The following is a 15369-nucleotide window of genomic DNA, read 5'->3' as shown; positions in this document are numbered from 1 at the left end:
CCCCTAGCCCCCAGTTCATCACTAGCTGTCAGGGAGAGCTCATTTAGACTTTGCTTACAAATCATAATTTGAAATTATTAGGTTGGCCAACAGCACCGAAATGAATGCACTGACATTATCATAAACAGCTGTACAAGGAAGCTAGTCTATGTTCATACTTTTCAAATCTATTATACTTTTTCAGATACACGTATTTTATCATACACTGTATATGCTTTTAAAGTGTATATTGTTTCAATTTCAATTCACATTTCCAAAAAATCACTAAATTGGCAACACTGCATGTAACTAGTTCACAAAACTTGGGGTAGGGGGTTGGGGAAATTCAGGGGGGGTAAACACCCCCGGGGGGCATATAGGGAAATCCCTGGTTCTTGTTGCCTTCAAAGGTGCTATCGTCAGGGCCGGCCCACAAGATTTTGGCCCCTGAGGCGGGGAGCTCAAATCATGACCCCATGCCCCCTTGCTTGGGCCAAAACTTTGAAACTCTGGGTCCAAGTGGTGCCCCCACACAGTCTGGCACATGAGTCGGCTGCCTCAGTTTGCCTCATGGTAAGGCCAGCCCTGGCTATTGTCACTCCTCAGAGTTCGCCATGTGTCCTTTAAGTGAAACATGCACATGTACCTTTTAAATGAGATGTGAACTAATTTGCTTTTAAAATAATGCATAGAAACTGTAAGAGATCCAAGCAATTGACACAATGCATGTAACTATAAACAACGCATAGGAACTGAATAAATGTCTTGATTGATATACTGGTGTACATTTACCATCTGAGGTTCAAGGCCCCTAAGTGCCTTAGCTTTTACATTGAAGGAACTACAGCATCAAAACTCTATGCCTCAGTGTTATAACTCCAAGGCCTTGTCCCTCAGCACTTACTCTAGGGCACATGCATCATCATAACTCCAAGGCCTCTTTGTGCATCAGTTCTGACACTGATGCAAATACGACACTGTAGTTCCAAGTTCCTTGCTGTTGCCAGGACAATTTAAATGAAGACGATTTAAAGATAGGGTGATTGAGATTTTAAATGTCGCATTGAACACACTGCAAACCAGTCCTCATAAGAAAGGGAAATACTGAAAAAACTGCCTTACACTTTATTCTGAATGATGAAGTCCTCCTTTTTAGAAGTGAAACTTGGCAGTTCTTCCTCACTGTGGACTTTTGTATTGTTTGGCATTAAGCCTTAAAGAGACCTCAAAGCAGTTTATATGCTGACCAAGAAACACTTTCTATAAACAGGCAAAGAAGGGTTTAGGTTAAATGAATGTTGTTTATCATTGCCATTGTTGCAGTATATTAAGATAACAGACGAGACAGAACTCTGACAGCTCCTAAAGCCACTGAATAAACCTAAGAGTGCACGTAGTCCTTTGCCTGGGGCTGCCTAAAACTACTGCCTTGGTTTTCCTCCTGCCTCTGCTTGTTGATTTCCTTCAAAATCAGTTAGAAAGGAACTCATCAGGTCTACATAATTCCATGCACACTTCCTCTCACCTCCAAACTGAAAGGTCAGCTCCTGGACAAACTTTGATTCCACTCCTTTGAAAGAGTCTGTTGTGTTTCATTTTTTTTGAGTGGAGCAATTATCAGTAATTATTGGGAAATGAGCAGGAGTCAGAGGCAATTCCAAAGCCACCCAGAATAAACTGTGCATTGTTGAAGGGTTGTAGCAGAGCCTACGGAAACCCCATGTTTCAGAGAATTAACATTCTGCAATGGTTAGAAGTGACAGTTTCCTTTTCAGGACTGTAAGGAGAACAAGCCACTATATTACTGCTTTAAGGTAAATCTTGATATTAGGAGAAGGAGTTCTATAGGGAGAACTTCAAGGAATGTCATAGATTCTTTTGCTGTCCTTTTTCTTTTTAAGAGAGCCTAGTTGTATTGCACATGGTTGATGGGTGTGCTGAAAGAATCATTAAATGCCAGAAAAAAAATATATCTATCAAAGTTAGAGCTGGTGAAAAAATTTCTTTTTAAACTTTTCTTTCCCCAGGAAAAATGGCCTTTAATTGAAAATGAACATTTTCAATATTTTCCAAATTTTTTGATGTGGAAACTAGTGAGATTGCAAGATGATACATGAGAAGGAAAATATGAAAAGTGTGATTGTCATAGGCTTTAAAGTGGAACAAGCATGAGCATTGAAAATTGAGTTATTAAAATATTTGACCCTAGAGTTTTGTCTTTATGGGCCTGTTTCTCCTTTTACTTGCACTGGTGGAAATAACTGAACTCAGCAAAATTACAGTAGTGCAAAGCTAACATGAGAAAATAATCAGGCCCTATAGATGCAGGGAAAACTGTCAGTTTGTCGGTGAGTCAAATTTAATTCATGCCAAAATACCTGCTGAAATAATTATATGGGGCTTATTTTTAAAGAGCCATGCACACTTTTACCACTACAGAAATATGTTAAATAACAATAATAACAATCTGTTATTTGCTTCAGGTTGGGGGGCTGTCTGTAAGCTGTAGACAATGGATCAAGCTCTAAGATACATTGGCTGTAGACAAGCTCTAAGATACAACCACATTTGCTCCAAACCTTCAGAGAGAGACAAACACCTACAAGATCTCTATCAAGCATTCTTAAAACTACAATACCCAGCTGATGAAGTGAAAAAACAGATTGACAGAGCCAGAAGAGTCCCCAGAAATACCTACTACAGGACAGGCCCAACAAAGAAAATAACAGAATGCCACTAACTGTCACCTTCAGCCCCCAACTACAACCTCTCCAGAGCAACATCAAAGATTTACAACCTATCCTGAAAAATGATCCCTCATTCTCACAGATCTTGAGAGACATGCCAGTCCTCACTTACAGACAGCCCCCCAACCTGAAGCAAATACTCTCTAGCAGCCACACACCACACAACAAAAACACTAACCCAGGAACCTATCCTTGCAACAAAGCCTGATGCCAACCCTGTCCATATATTTATTCCAGTGACACCATCATAGGACCTAATCACATTAGCCATGCCATCAGGGGCTCATTCACCTGCACATCTACAATGTGATATATGCCATCATGTGCTAGTAATGCCCCTCTGCCATGTACATTGGCCAAACTGGACAGTCTCTACGCAAAAGAATAAATGGACACAAATCTGACATCAGGAATCATAATATTCAAAAACCGGTAGGAGAACACTTCAACCTCTCTGGTCACTCAGTAAAAGAATTAAGGGTGGCAATTTTGCAACAGAAAAGCTTCAAAAACCGACTCCAAGGAGAAACTGCTGAGCTTCAATTAATATGCAAATTATATACCATTAACTTGGGTTTAAATAGAGACTGGGAGTGGCTGGGTCATTACACATATTGAATCTATTTCCCTAAATTAAGTATCCTCACACCTTCTTGTCAACTGTCTAAATGGGCCATCTTGATTATCACTACAAAATTTTTTTCTCCTGCTGATAATAACTCATCTTAACTAATTATCTGCTTACAGTTTGTATGGCAACTTCCAACTTCTCTGTATGTATATATATGTATATATATATGTCTTCTTACTATATGTTCCATTCTATGCATCTGATGAAGTGGGCTGTAGCCCACTGTGAGCTTATGCTCTAATAAATTTGTTAGTCTTTAAGATGCCACAAGTACTCCTTTTCTTATAATAGGATACAATCTTCAACCCAGGTTACTGGTTCAACTCTAGGCCAAGTTTAAAGTTATTTAGGCTGTTTAATGGGTTGGAGGACTGAGTCCAGATCCTAGAGGAAAGAGGTCCACATCACAAATGGCACTCACTGGGTGAGGCAGAAGCAAGTTTGTCAGGGTAATGTAGAGAAGCTCACACTAAGCTTGGTCCAATGCCTGTTGAAGTCAATGGAGATATTTCCCATGAGAGGTGTTGTGATAATTGGGCCTAGAAATTTGCCCTAATTGTGAGCTCAGCTGTGAGGAATGAAAGTTCATGAATGTCACAATAACCTAATACAGTAAATGTGGATGGGAAAAGGTGCACAAGCAAGGTAGAAAGTCTGAATTAGTCCAAACAAAAAGGCCTATTGATATAACTCAAGAACTATGTTAAGATCATGCCTGGTAAACAAGAACAGAGTGAAACCAAAAATCAATTAACCAAAATTGGTGTGTTGGAAATTCGGCCTAACTGGTGGACAAAAATAATTAGTGGATGAGCTATTCAATCCACCACTTCCTTTTGGGGGTTCTCAAAAGGAGACTTTTTTGTGGGGAGGGGGAAGGAAGGTGGCTACCACAACGTTGGTTGACTGAAAGACAAGAGAAGGGGAAGAAGCAAGCTTCACCATCATGGCTGCGACCCCCACTGTCTTTTGGGACCCCAGACCTTCTTCATGCTAATCCCAAGAGACATCCTGATGAGACTGGGCCAGAGAGAGATGGATCCAGATGACACTGACCCTTCCACTGGCTCTAGCTGAATCACAAACTCCATCTGGGATGTGAGATGTTGTCTTTCCTCCACCCCCCACAAAAAAGGTGTCTTTTTCCTTCCCCACCTTATTTCTTCTCTCTCTCTCTCCGTTTTTTACTTCTGTCTGATAAGAATCTGCCTTAGCCAGCCAGGACTGTATATTTTGCAAGACTGCTGTAAGTCTGTGACTAGAAAGAGGCAACTAAAAGCATTTCCCTAAACAGCCTAATGATGGTAAAAGTTTGCCCTAGTGTTGCCAACCCGCCAGGATTGTCCTGGAGTTTCCAGGAATTAAAGATTAATCTTTAATGAAAGATTATGTCATGTGATGAAGCCTTCACCAATGCGTCCAACCAAAATTGGTAACCCTAGAACTTTGCCAGTCTCAGAGAGGCTGATAGGGCCATGTGGAGTGCCTATTTCTCCAGCAGTGAGGTTGCAAGTGAAAGTAAACACCAGAGACAGATGTTGCATTTTCTATCTTTGCTGTTCTTTCCTCTCCCCTTTTGTGTGTGTTTGTCTTGTTTTGTCTTCTTAGAAATCTTGGACTTTAACAGCAACAATAACAACAGCTCCAGCTTGAGTCAACTTTTCCCCAAAAAGGACAGTTATTACTATCTTTAATACTATTGAAAGGAAAGTCAAACAAAGAATTTTTCCCTCTAAACACTGTCTCCAGCTAGAGAGAAAGGGAACAAGGGATGTTGTTAAAATGAACGGCTTACTTAATACTTTACATTTCAGATGCTTTAACTGGGTTTTCTTCTTTTTCTGTATCTTTAATAAAAGGTTAAAAGGCTTTTTAATGGTGTGTTTGCCATGGTACTAAGCAAGCTGAAGTCTCTGTATATCAGACCCTGAACTTTGTTTAACACTGTTTAATGTTGGACAGTGACAAGGTCTTGTTAACACTTTCGATTTGTTGGGCCCACACATTCCATCTAAATTAATACAATCGTGTGTGAATTGAATTCAAGGGGCTTTGGGTGAGGAACAGCTACTGCCCATGCTGTTCTGACCAAGGTTCATCTTGCCCCTGGCAAGCTTATTATACCAGGAAGGCTAGGAATAGGTGGGGCAAAGCCTATTATAGTGAATTTACTAGGCAAAGTATCTCTGTATGCCTGTATGCAGGAGCAATTCTGCACAGCTCCGTAAGTAGCAGTGATGGAGGAATCTCAGAATGTTGGCGGTTGCTGAGCAAGCTGGACTACCTTTACGCATCTTTGTTGGAATGGGAGCAGGTAAGTACCATTCTCTGCAAACTTAGCAGCTGCTTCTTGTCTTGCCGGCCAAACACTTCAAACCTGCAGGCCTGAGACCTACTAACAAAAGCTTTGAAGCATATCTTCTGAAGTGGATGCAGCATGTTTTTTTTGGATAGCCAGTGTTGTGATACTTTTTTTTTAAACAGGGAGGTTCCTTGGGACTCTATTCTTGTTCCCATAAGTAGAGTTAGATTTCATTGCTCACGTGTGCTGCCAATATATAGAACTATCTTTGTATTCCTGCCAAATGGAATGAAGTGATGGCATGACTTAGCACTTGTGTCTCTGAGATTCATGCTTGGGTGAGTTTTACCTTGTGAAACTGAATGCTGAGAAAACATCTCCTTTTGGTTGTACTTCAGTTCACCACCTGGAAGCATTTACTTCTCTGATTTTACACTTTGAAGCTTTAAATCTGCTTCAAGAAGCAATGTGACCTTGGAGTCATTTTGATTCTGAACTTTCTTTTTTCCAGTGCCTGTTAATAACATCAGTAAACATTCTTATGACCACACTTGGAATATCTCTTGGTTTTAGCCTATGCTTTGGTCTCTTCTGCACTAGATTGTAGTAATTGGCGAAAAGCTGGCATTTCTGTTGGTTTGCAGGCAGAGTTCACGTGCCATGATTAAGGGTGGCCAGTGTATATTTTTGTGAGCAGAAAATGTTCGAGTTTATTCACGTTTCATTTTATAATCCAGGAATTGCATGTTTTATGAATTACATCAAAAATACGATTGCAGTGTGAGATTAACTGCTCACTCAGTTCTACAGTAGGAGAAGCACACTCAAGTTTCGAGACAAATTGAGATATTTTACATTTAAGAACCTAAATGAAAACACTAAAATTAACCACTTTGTATAGTTCAGTGACTTTTATTTTGGAATTTTTTGGCATATCCTGAAATCAAATTTAAGTCATCCATGCTGAGTTATACTTTCCATAAATGCTGTATATGAGTGATTCTCTGCTTTTATCATCGCTAGGGTAAGATACTTACCGTCTTGTTTTGAAATCTTTTCTCATCAGGAAGTTTTGATAGTATTAGAAGAGCTTCTATGCGGAAAAGCAGAAGGACTTGCAACAGCTAGTAAGGATGACATCACTAAAAAGCAATGAATGTTAGGAATATTTCTGTGTTCTAATCCAGGCCACACATCCTGCTGCCCTGGAACGCATCCAAACCCAACATCCTTTTAGGGTGACAGGGCAGGCTGTAGCCTTTCACAGCGTGCTTTAGTAATCTCTGCATGTGGAATATTCACTGGCAGACATTACAATAAAATCTAAAATTACTCCATCAGAAAGCTGCCGTTCCACCCTTCCTGCATTCTTCCCTGACACTGAAATTTCCCAAACAGAGCTTTATTATATTTCATGGGTTTATCTGAAGAACTGTGCACCGCTGATGGGATCTTTAATAACTGACTATGAATAGGTTAACAGTATGTTCCACTAGAATCCTTAAAAATACAGATGACATTGATATTCTAATTACTGGCAAATTAGAACCACATTTAGGGCTCAATCCTTTACTCCATAATCACAGTGGAATTCCTCATGTGAGTAAAGGCTGCAGGGTTTGCATAGTATGAATCTTATTCTCTTTTAATTCACACTAGTTTTACAATGGAGTAGCATTGGACCAGATGCTCAGCCACACTAAGTCCCTTTTCACCACCACAGCACAAAGGGGACTTAAAAATGCACTAAATGCACAGCTGAATACACTCAGGAGATTCTCTGAGCAGTGGGGAATCCTAGGCTGGGTAAGAGGAAGCACAGCTGACTCTCTATGCCACCCCCATTCTTCTCTCCTGCTATAGGCAGTGTGTTGGGGGGTGCAGGAGGCAGTAGGGATACTGTGGTAGCAATAAGAAGCCTCAATTAGGTTAGAGCCCCATAGCTTTAGGCTCTGAACAAACACACAGCAAATGGTAGTTCCTATCCTAAATAGCTGTCTCTTTATCTATGCATTTGTCTGCCAGGCACCCTTATGGTGCTACAGAATATAAGTAATAATAAATTATTTTTTTAGCCCAAGATGCTTTACAGTATGTTAGGCAGATGTTTGATAACAGAGGTGGCATTTTGCATCCAGAGTTCTTTGGTAGTGGTTCAATTGGAAAGCTCAGCATGAGCACACTGCAAAGCACACTATGCAAAAGTTGCAAGCATTTTGATATTTAAAGCAATCTGTATAAAGTGAACTATTGTCTGGAAAAAGAAAATATATAGGTGAAGTATAATCAGAAAGACAGCAGGAACTGAAATATCTAGGAGTGATTTATAACAAATGGCAGTACCTTGTAGTCAAAACAACCACTGGGAGACAAGGTGAGGGAAATGTAGACACTGTACAGTGTATTGTTACACTGTTAATCTCATCAATTTTTCATTTGGCCAGTTTGGGTTGTTATATGTGTATAGGAGGAAAGGAAATCTAGTCACATTGTAAAAGACGTCTTTTGGCTTTTGTCTATGGCTAACTTCTTAGAGTTAAAGCCCACCTCTTTCCTTGGTGGTAGAAGGCTTTAATCATAAAAAAATTATAGTGGCTCATTTGTACAGGTGGCAAGAAAAGGCTGTGCAAGAGACCAGAGTCTCTTCGCTATGTGGAACAATGCTTCATGTGTATCTCTGTGTGGCAGCATTAGGAAATGGTATAATGGTCTGCAGCATGGACAATGGGTGACATGCCCCCTTTGCCCCCCCCCCCATGCTCTGGCCCTTTATGCCAGGTAAAAGGGTGTGGCAGTATAAAGGGGCAATAACAGTCCCATTTCTGGATGGGGAAGGATTCCCCCAGTGCAGGCACTGTGGAACACAGCTTTAAGGTTGCCTTCTGCAGGCCCCCTTGCAAGTCTGGTCTAGGGAATGTATCGTGGATAAAACAGAGGATAGGAGAAGTGTGGGAAGCTCTGTGCAGCACTCTGGCCCATAGGGCAAGCTGGGGAAGCTGCCAAAACTTAGATAGGCTCCTGTACCTGTCCCATGCACTGGGAGGGCATAAAGATGGCTTAGAACCATTATAGCCACCCTCCCAATTGGCTGTGAGTTCTGAGCTGCATCTCTTAGAGGCTCAGCATAGAATTTCACCCAATCAGTTTACACTGATATGGTGGACTAGGGAAGCAGTGATTGCCTTGATACGTTGCATTGTGGAAGGAGAGGATTCCATCCTCACCCTGCCTCTATGGAGATTCCCTATGGAAAACCTGTTTAATCTGTTTTTGCAGAGAGGCCAGGATTCAGTCCATATGGAGCACCATATTTATTTAACTTTATTTAACTGATAAGAGGTGGTAGTTGGCACTTGTATGCTTTGGAAAATATTCAGTACAGAAAACTTCTGTATAAAGTTTCAGTTCTCTCTGTTTTTAATTTCTTTCGTAAAAAAAAATTAAATTGCTGCCATATAAATCTCCAATACCATGCAACAGTTTTGTTAAAGATCCTCCTTGTTAAGATCCCATGAGGAACTTTGAATGAGAAACTTTGCAAAGATCTGACATTTGATAATGCTTTCCCCCCTCTCCACTGCATTGAGATGGCAGAGCAGGTAAAGATGAGTGAGTACGGTTTGAAACTTCTGGATTATTTTTGTTTTGTTTTGTTTTGCTTTGTTTTCTTAAGCACTTGGAAATGTTGTCAGAAAAATGTTCTCAGAGACCTTTGATAAATTAGAGAAGGGATTAATGCCTTTTCTCATATGCCAACTCTAGCAGGTACCATGCAGTGCCATGAACAAGAATAGTCTGAAGGAAGTTTGCTGATTAATGTCTTTGGGAAAAGAAAAGCTCTAAAGTCTGCTGAGAGGTGGCACAAAATTCGTAGCATTCCTGAAAAGACAAAGAGGCCAGAAACCTAACAGGGCTTGGCATGAGCAGCTCACCCAACACGCTAAAGTAACTCTCAGAATAAAGAAGACATACATATTTATTTCTATCACCAGCAATTCCTTTGTACTGTACTATTCTTATGGCATTGAGGATATTATTTTTTACCATGATCAGTGACTGAACAGGAAAAATACATCCTGTCTGCATTATCACTTTGCTGCACAGGGAACTCCTATAATGCTACTGTGGAAATGGTTAGTTTGCAGGTTAACATAAAATACTAAAGGTCACTCCTTTCCTCTTTCTTTTTCCTTATTGTTTGGAATTTCTCAGCTTGGAGGCACACTGCTCCAAGCATGGATCATCCACCAGTACACCAAAACCACCAATTCATCCATTCCTCAAATTCCCAGTGAACATGCCCAGCTACCACAGGAGACGTGCCATAGTGATCAATACAAACCTAGATGACCTGAGAAATTCAACTGAAGGCAGTGTAGCTGGGTGGTTGGAGATAGACAGTGTGAGATAGGGAGTACTGGAGGCTGCAGGCGGAGGAGCACCTGAACTCTTGAGGTAATGCTGATGGTAGACAGAGACCATCATTGCTACTGGGCTGATGCAACTCAGCTTTCTGAGAGATGTTAGAGGCATGGCTAGTTGTAGCATCACCTATTATTAAGATTATCTGACAGTTTTCATTATAAGACCTTGGTTTCATAGCTTATAACTTTTCCAGACCATTTGATCTGAAATTTTTCATATTGGTTGTCTGCCTTAGGCTGAAGTTTTTTGAAAACTTGCCACCAAAATGGTTCAACTATTTTCGAGGACAAGGGTAGGGAAAAATACATTGCTGTGCCTTGGTTAAAGTAGTCTGACAACCTTTTCTTTAAATAGCTCTAGTACCCCCATGCTTTGTAGCAGGGACTGGAATGAGGGATGGCCTCTGTGTCAGGGATATGCCTTTTGCCACTTCTGTGAAAATCTGCCCAAATTTGGCCAAGTTATAAACTTTTGAAAAACCTCAGTTTGCACGTGCCCAAGAGAGACTTCTTTGCTTTTCACTGCTAAAATCTCCAAAGATTCCATCCTCACTGAGCACGCTAGAGCCTCCCACAGCTCCTACTCCTAGTACTACTCTGATTGCACGTGGCCATCCCTACAGAGTGACTGAGCATGAGCTCTCACCTGTGAAAGGACTACATATGTGCCAGTATCTGGATGAAGCTGGACTTTCCCTGCAATGGCTGCTCCAGCTTTTCCAGGCTGGGTGGCTCTGGGCACTAGCAGTGACCCAGTCACTTCTGAGCTCTCAGCAACGCTCCTGCTGGCACTCAGATAGCATGGAGGAGGAAGCCATTTGATGTGAATGAACAGGAGACAAAAGCCAGACCAGGGTGAGGGAAAGACGTAGATTGAGACATGTGGTCTGCTAGGACTGGGACTGCAGGGAGGGAGGGTAAAGGAAAACCAGGATTGGGACTGGCTGGCTAAGGAGACTGGGGCTGGGAATTGGTGAGGGAAATGGGGAAGGGAAGTGGGAGCTATTTGGCTGGAGGTGGAACACTGAGATTGGATGAAGAGCGGGAGGGAGGAGGAGAGACAGGGACTGATTGTACAAGGAGACTTGGAGTATGTGTGTGGGGGAACCAGAGTGGGGAAACATGGGATTGGGGAGAAGGAAGATGGGGTTCAGGGGGAGAACTAGAATTGGCTGGGCAAAGAGATTAGGGACAACGAGTTGGCTGGAAGGGGGGAACTAGGACTAGATGGACTAGGAGACTGGGAATGGGTGTAGTGAGGGAGATTGGGACTCAGACAGCAAGTCTGGAAAGGGAGATTAGTACTAGCCAGGCAAGGAGACTGGGATTGGGTTGAGAATCCTGAGCAGAGGAGACTGATAGTGGGTAGGCAAGAAAAATGGGACTAGGGCAAGCAGCCATGGGTGAAGAAGAGACAGGATTGGGACTGGGACAGGTTGGAGAAAGAAGGGGTCATGCTGATGGGATCTGTGTGCACTAGATCACACTCCCCTTCAGAGCCTGCGATGGAGCCCAAGATTCCTGAGTATCACCATTCCTCTGCTGTCAGCAAACATCTGTGAAACCCACTGACCACATCTGTGTCTCATCTCCTTGTAGGGCTGGTCCACACAGAAGATGGCAATCTACTACTGCTACTAGTTACTCTGATAACTCAAGTGTCAGTGGTCTGTGTGTGGTAGAGCTAAAGGTCCCATCTTGAACCATGTGGATGTCAATGTGGTGCAACAAATGGAATTTCTATTTGTTCAGTTTGCTTTTTTAAAAACCTAGAAAATTATGCCTCCCCCCTTCCCCCAACACACATTAAGATTGCAAAGACAAAGGCTCAGAAGTTTGGAAATGCCAGAATTAAGATTACCTAGAGTAGTCAGGAGGGTATTAAACTAATAATAAAGGGGAGGGTAAAAAAATGAAAGATATGAGCACTCATTAGCACAAAATTAAGATGCTGAGAACAAAATCAAGGCACCAAAAGACACGAAGGGAAGAAATTTCTTAATTGCCTATATACCAATACTAGGAGTCAGGTAACAAAGAAAAGGCATTGAAATTGCTCATTATTAGCATAAATTCGATCTAGTTAGTATTAGTGAAACCTGGTGGGGTGATCCAATGACTGGAATTTTAAAATCAATGGTTATAACCTATCTAGGAATGATTGAGTGTGCAAAAGAGGGGAAGGGAAGTGGAACTCTATGTCAAAAACAGAGTTACTGATAACTTGGAAGAAAATGATCTTAAATACTTATAGTTCAATCTCATGGCAGATAAAGTACAAGATGGGATACTAGTTGGTATCTGCTATAGATCACACATTTGCACAAGGGAACAGGATATATAATGTATGGGAGAAAAAATGAATGATCATGGGGGACTTCAATTTGAGTGAGATATGCTGGAGGTCTCATGCTGCCAATACTAAAACAGCATTGAAATTTCTGAATTATATAGATGACAATTTTCTATCTCAAAAAGTGTTGCATCCAACCCAGAGAGATTATATATTAAACATTGTCTTGAGAGATAAAGAGGAACTGAACTGAAAATTAATAATAATTTAGGTACAAATGATCATGACTTGATCACATTTATAATGTGCAAACAGAATAAAGTCCCAAACCAGTAAGGTATATACTTGGTGCTTTAAAAGGGCTTGTTTCACAAAGCTGAAGAAAATTATGAGCCAATTCAGCTGGGAGGAAGAATTTAATCAGAAAAATGTGACTGATACTTAAGTATTGTTTAAGAGCACTTTACTAGGTACCCAAAAATCCACAATTCCTAAGTTAAGGAAGAAGGCTGAACTGCTTAAAAAACCTGTCTGATTTAGAGGGAAAGTGAAGTCAGCTATACAAAATTATACAATACAATGACCCCATTTTATTCCATGTTGACCCTTGTAAACCGCACAGTTTGGGGATGTTACTGTGGCTTGGTGTAGTATTTTTAAGTGGAAACTAAAACTATTCTTTCAGAACCACCCTCTTCCTCTCAAAGAAGAGAAACTCAAAGGTCTGTGTGGACTGTATATGTAAAGTTCTTTGCAGTGTTTGTGTATGTTTGTGTGCATTTGTATGTCTAATAGGTGAACATCAAAGTTCCAATTCTTTGTTACAAGGTCAAATTAAAACAATTTTCTAATGAGTTTTCTATTTCCAAGGCAATAGATATGAACATTAATTGTGAGGTACTTAAGTATGAAATGTTAATAGCAGTTACTTATCTTAACTTGTAGTTCTCTATGTTTTCAGGTACTAATCAATGGGGTGGAAAATTAATTTAGCACTAGAGGTGTTTTGATGGCATAACTCTCCATCAGGGAATTTCGGAAGGCACTTTGTACACTGGGGGGAGTGGGAGCGTTACAATTCTATAATTACCTTTCAGAATTGTTATAGAAGAGAAAGACACACACTACTATTATTAGATGGGTGATTAGCAGAGAATCTAAAATTAGAAAGTTTTCTGGCAGTCATGAGAACTCACCCTTCCAAATTTGCAGACCTTAACACAGAGCACTTTGGCTGGGAAAAGGACAAGTCTGAGAGTTAAAGCTCTGTCACTGACTCCCTGTGTGGCTGTGAGCAAGTCACTTCACTTCTCTGTGAGTTAGGAAGCAGCAAAATTTTGAGCCAGATGAAAGGAAATGTACCCGCTGAAGATGTATCTCAAAATGTGCAGAACAGAGAAAATATGCTCTCTTCCTTAACCTGAGTTAGTTCCACATTCAGTTATTGTTTTTTATTGATATATTTGGTTATTTACAGGCATTTCCTGGAGAAAGCCTGTGTGGATATGGTATATGGATAAGGTGTATCTTATATTTCGCTCTGTTCTTTCTCAGGCTTGTGCTCAGTCTGATGATTCTCTACCCGCAACCCCTAATAATCTAACCCAGGATTTTGCCAGCTTCTTTATCACGTTAGGACATAGCTGTCTTGAAGTATTGTAAGAAGTAAGGTGCTCTCATTGTATATTTTAGGCTGCAAAGAAAACCCATAGATGTTTCTCTATTACATTCATTTTCCGTTAGGGATAGGAAAATACCTAATTACCCTTCTGAATTCAGTTTGTTTCCAATACCAGCATCCATACCTTCAATGGCTAGTGTAGTACAATTAGATTAACAAGATTTGTTTTGTATCACTCTGTTAACAGCAAACTGCAGTATACCAGATTTAGCTTCTATGCTCTAATCCTCTTCCAGTTAGCTACACTGACTGCCAAGCTTGCTTCACTTCCCTTGTGTATATGATGACACTGTGGAGTAATCCAGCTGGCATAGTAAGAGGGAAGCAGTGTGATGGCAGCAAGTACTGCAAGGTCATGATTATTTTGTCTTCAAACAAGGATCCTGCTAATTGGTTGGGAAACTTCTCATTTTAGGCAGTGTGTCCCAGATCCATAAAGGTATTTAAGCTCCAAACTTCTGCTGAAAGGAGTTTAATGCCTTTGTGGATTTGGGCCTAAGATACTACAGTGCCTAGTATATATGGACTTTGATTTTAACTCGTAAACTGCAGTGAATGCCCATATTTATTCTCCCATGACATGTATTTGGCTTTTTGAATAAAGAAAAGAAAGATCTCAATCATTTTTTAGATATCAAAATTCAGTCTGTTTCAATCACTAGTGTTTCTGCCCTACCTAGATCTAATTTGAGCTAAGGTATTTCTTAGGCCCCTGTCACTGTGATATCTAAGTGCCAATAGTTCAAGGATGGGACTGGCAGTCAAGAGATTTATCTGTGTTCTTCTGGCTCTAGCAAGTCATATGAACTTCACTCAGAATCAGTTTTCCCCATCAGTTCAGTGGAGACAATAATTATTTATTACCTCACAGGAGTGTTTGGGAGTTTCCTTCATTCGAGTTTGTAAATGCTTTGAAATCCACAGACAGAAGTTGCTATAGACAGGTAAAGGATGATGATTGATTGATTATTATTATTGGCTTATATTTGAAAAGCAATTGGTGAGTTTGGGTTCCTCAGTTTTGGGGGCCATGTCAGCACACCCATCCTCTGTAAATCAGGCCCCTTCATGATGTCTCTTTGGGCAGCCCAAAATTGAGGCACCAAAAATCACTAGTCACTTTTGAGGATCTTGACCAATAGTAATAACAATCTGTCCTCATTCTTTGCAGGGCTTTTGCACCTTCTGTCTATGGCTTTTAAATAATTTTACAGACAAATGAATGAACCTCCAAACACTACTTTGAGTGTTTTATTATTATTAATAACAGGTGATGGATTTCAGTAGAAGAGCTACTGAAAATGATGAAAAA

At 40.6% G+C, this 15369-nt stretch overlaps 1 long non-coding RNA gene across 1 annotated transcript; it reads left to right on the top strand.

Moving 5' to 3' along the window:
- Positions 1-10240: 10240 nt before the first annotated feature.
- On the top strand, positions 10241-15103 carry LOC122459215. The gene is made up of 3 exons (XR_006279744.1): positions 10241-10252; positions 13748-13749; positions 14982-15103. It is a non-coding gene; the product is annotated as an uncharacterized LOC122459215 (long non-coding RNA).
- Positions 15104-15369: the final 266 nt, after the last annotated feature.

Source organism: Dermochelys coriacea, chromosome 3 (genome assembly GCF_009764565.3).
Source record: "Dermochelys coriacea isolate rDerCor1 chromosome 3, rDerCor1.pri.v4, whole genome shotgun sequence".
NCBI classification, from domain to species: Eukaryota; Metazoa; Chordata; order Testudines; family Dermochelyidae; genus Dermochelys; species Dermochelys coriacea.
Note: the sequence above shows the minus strand (reverse complement) of the source record. Positions and strands in the feature narration are given on the sequence as shown.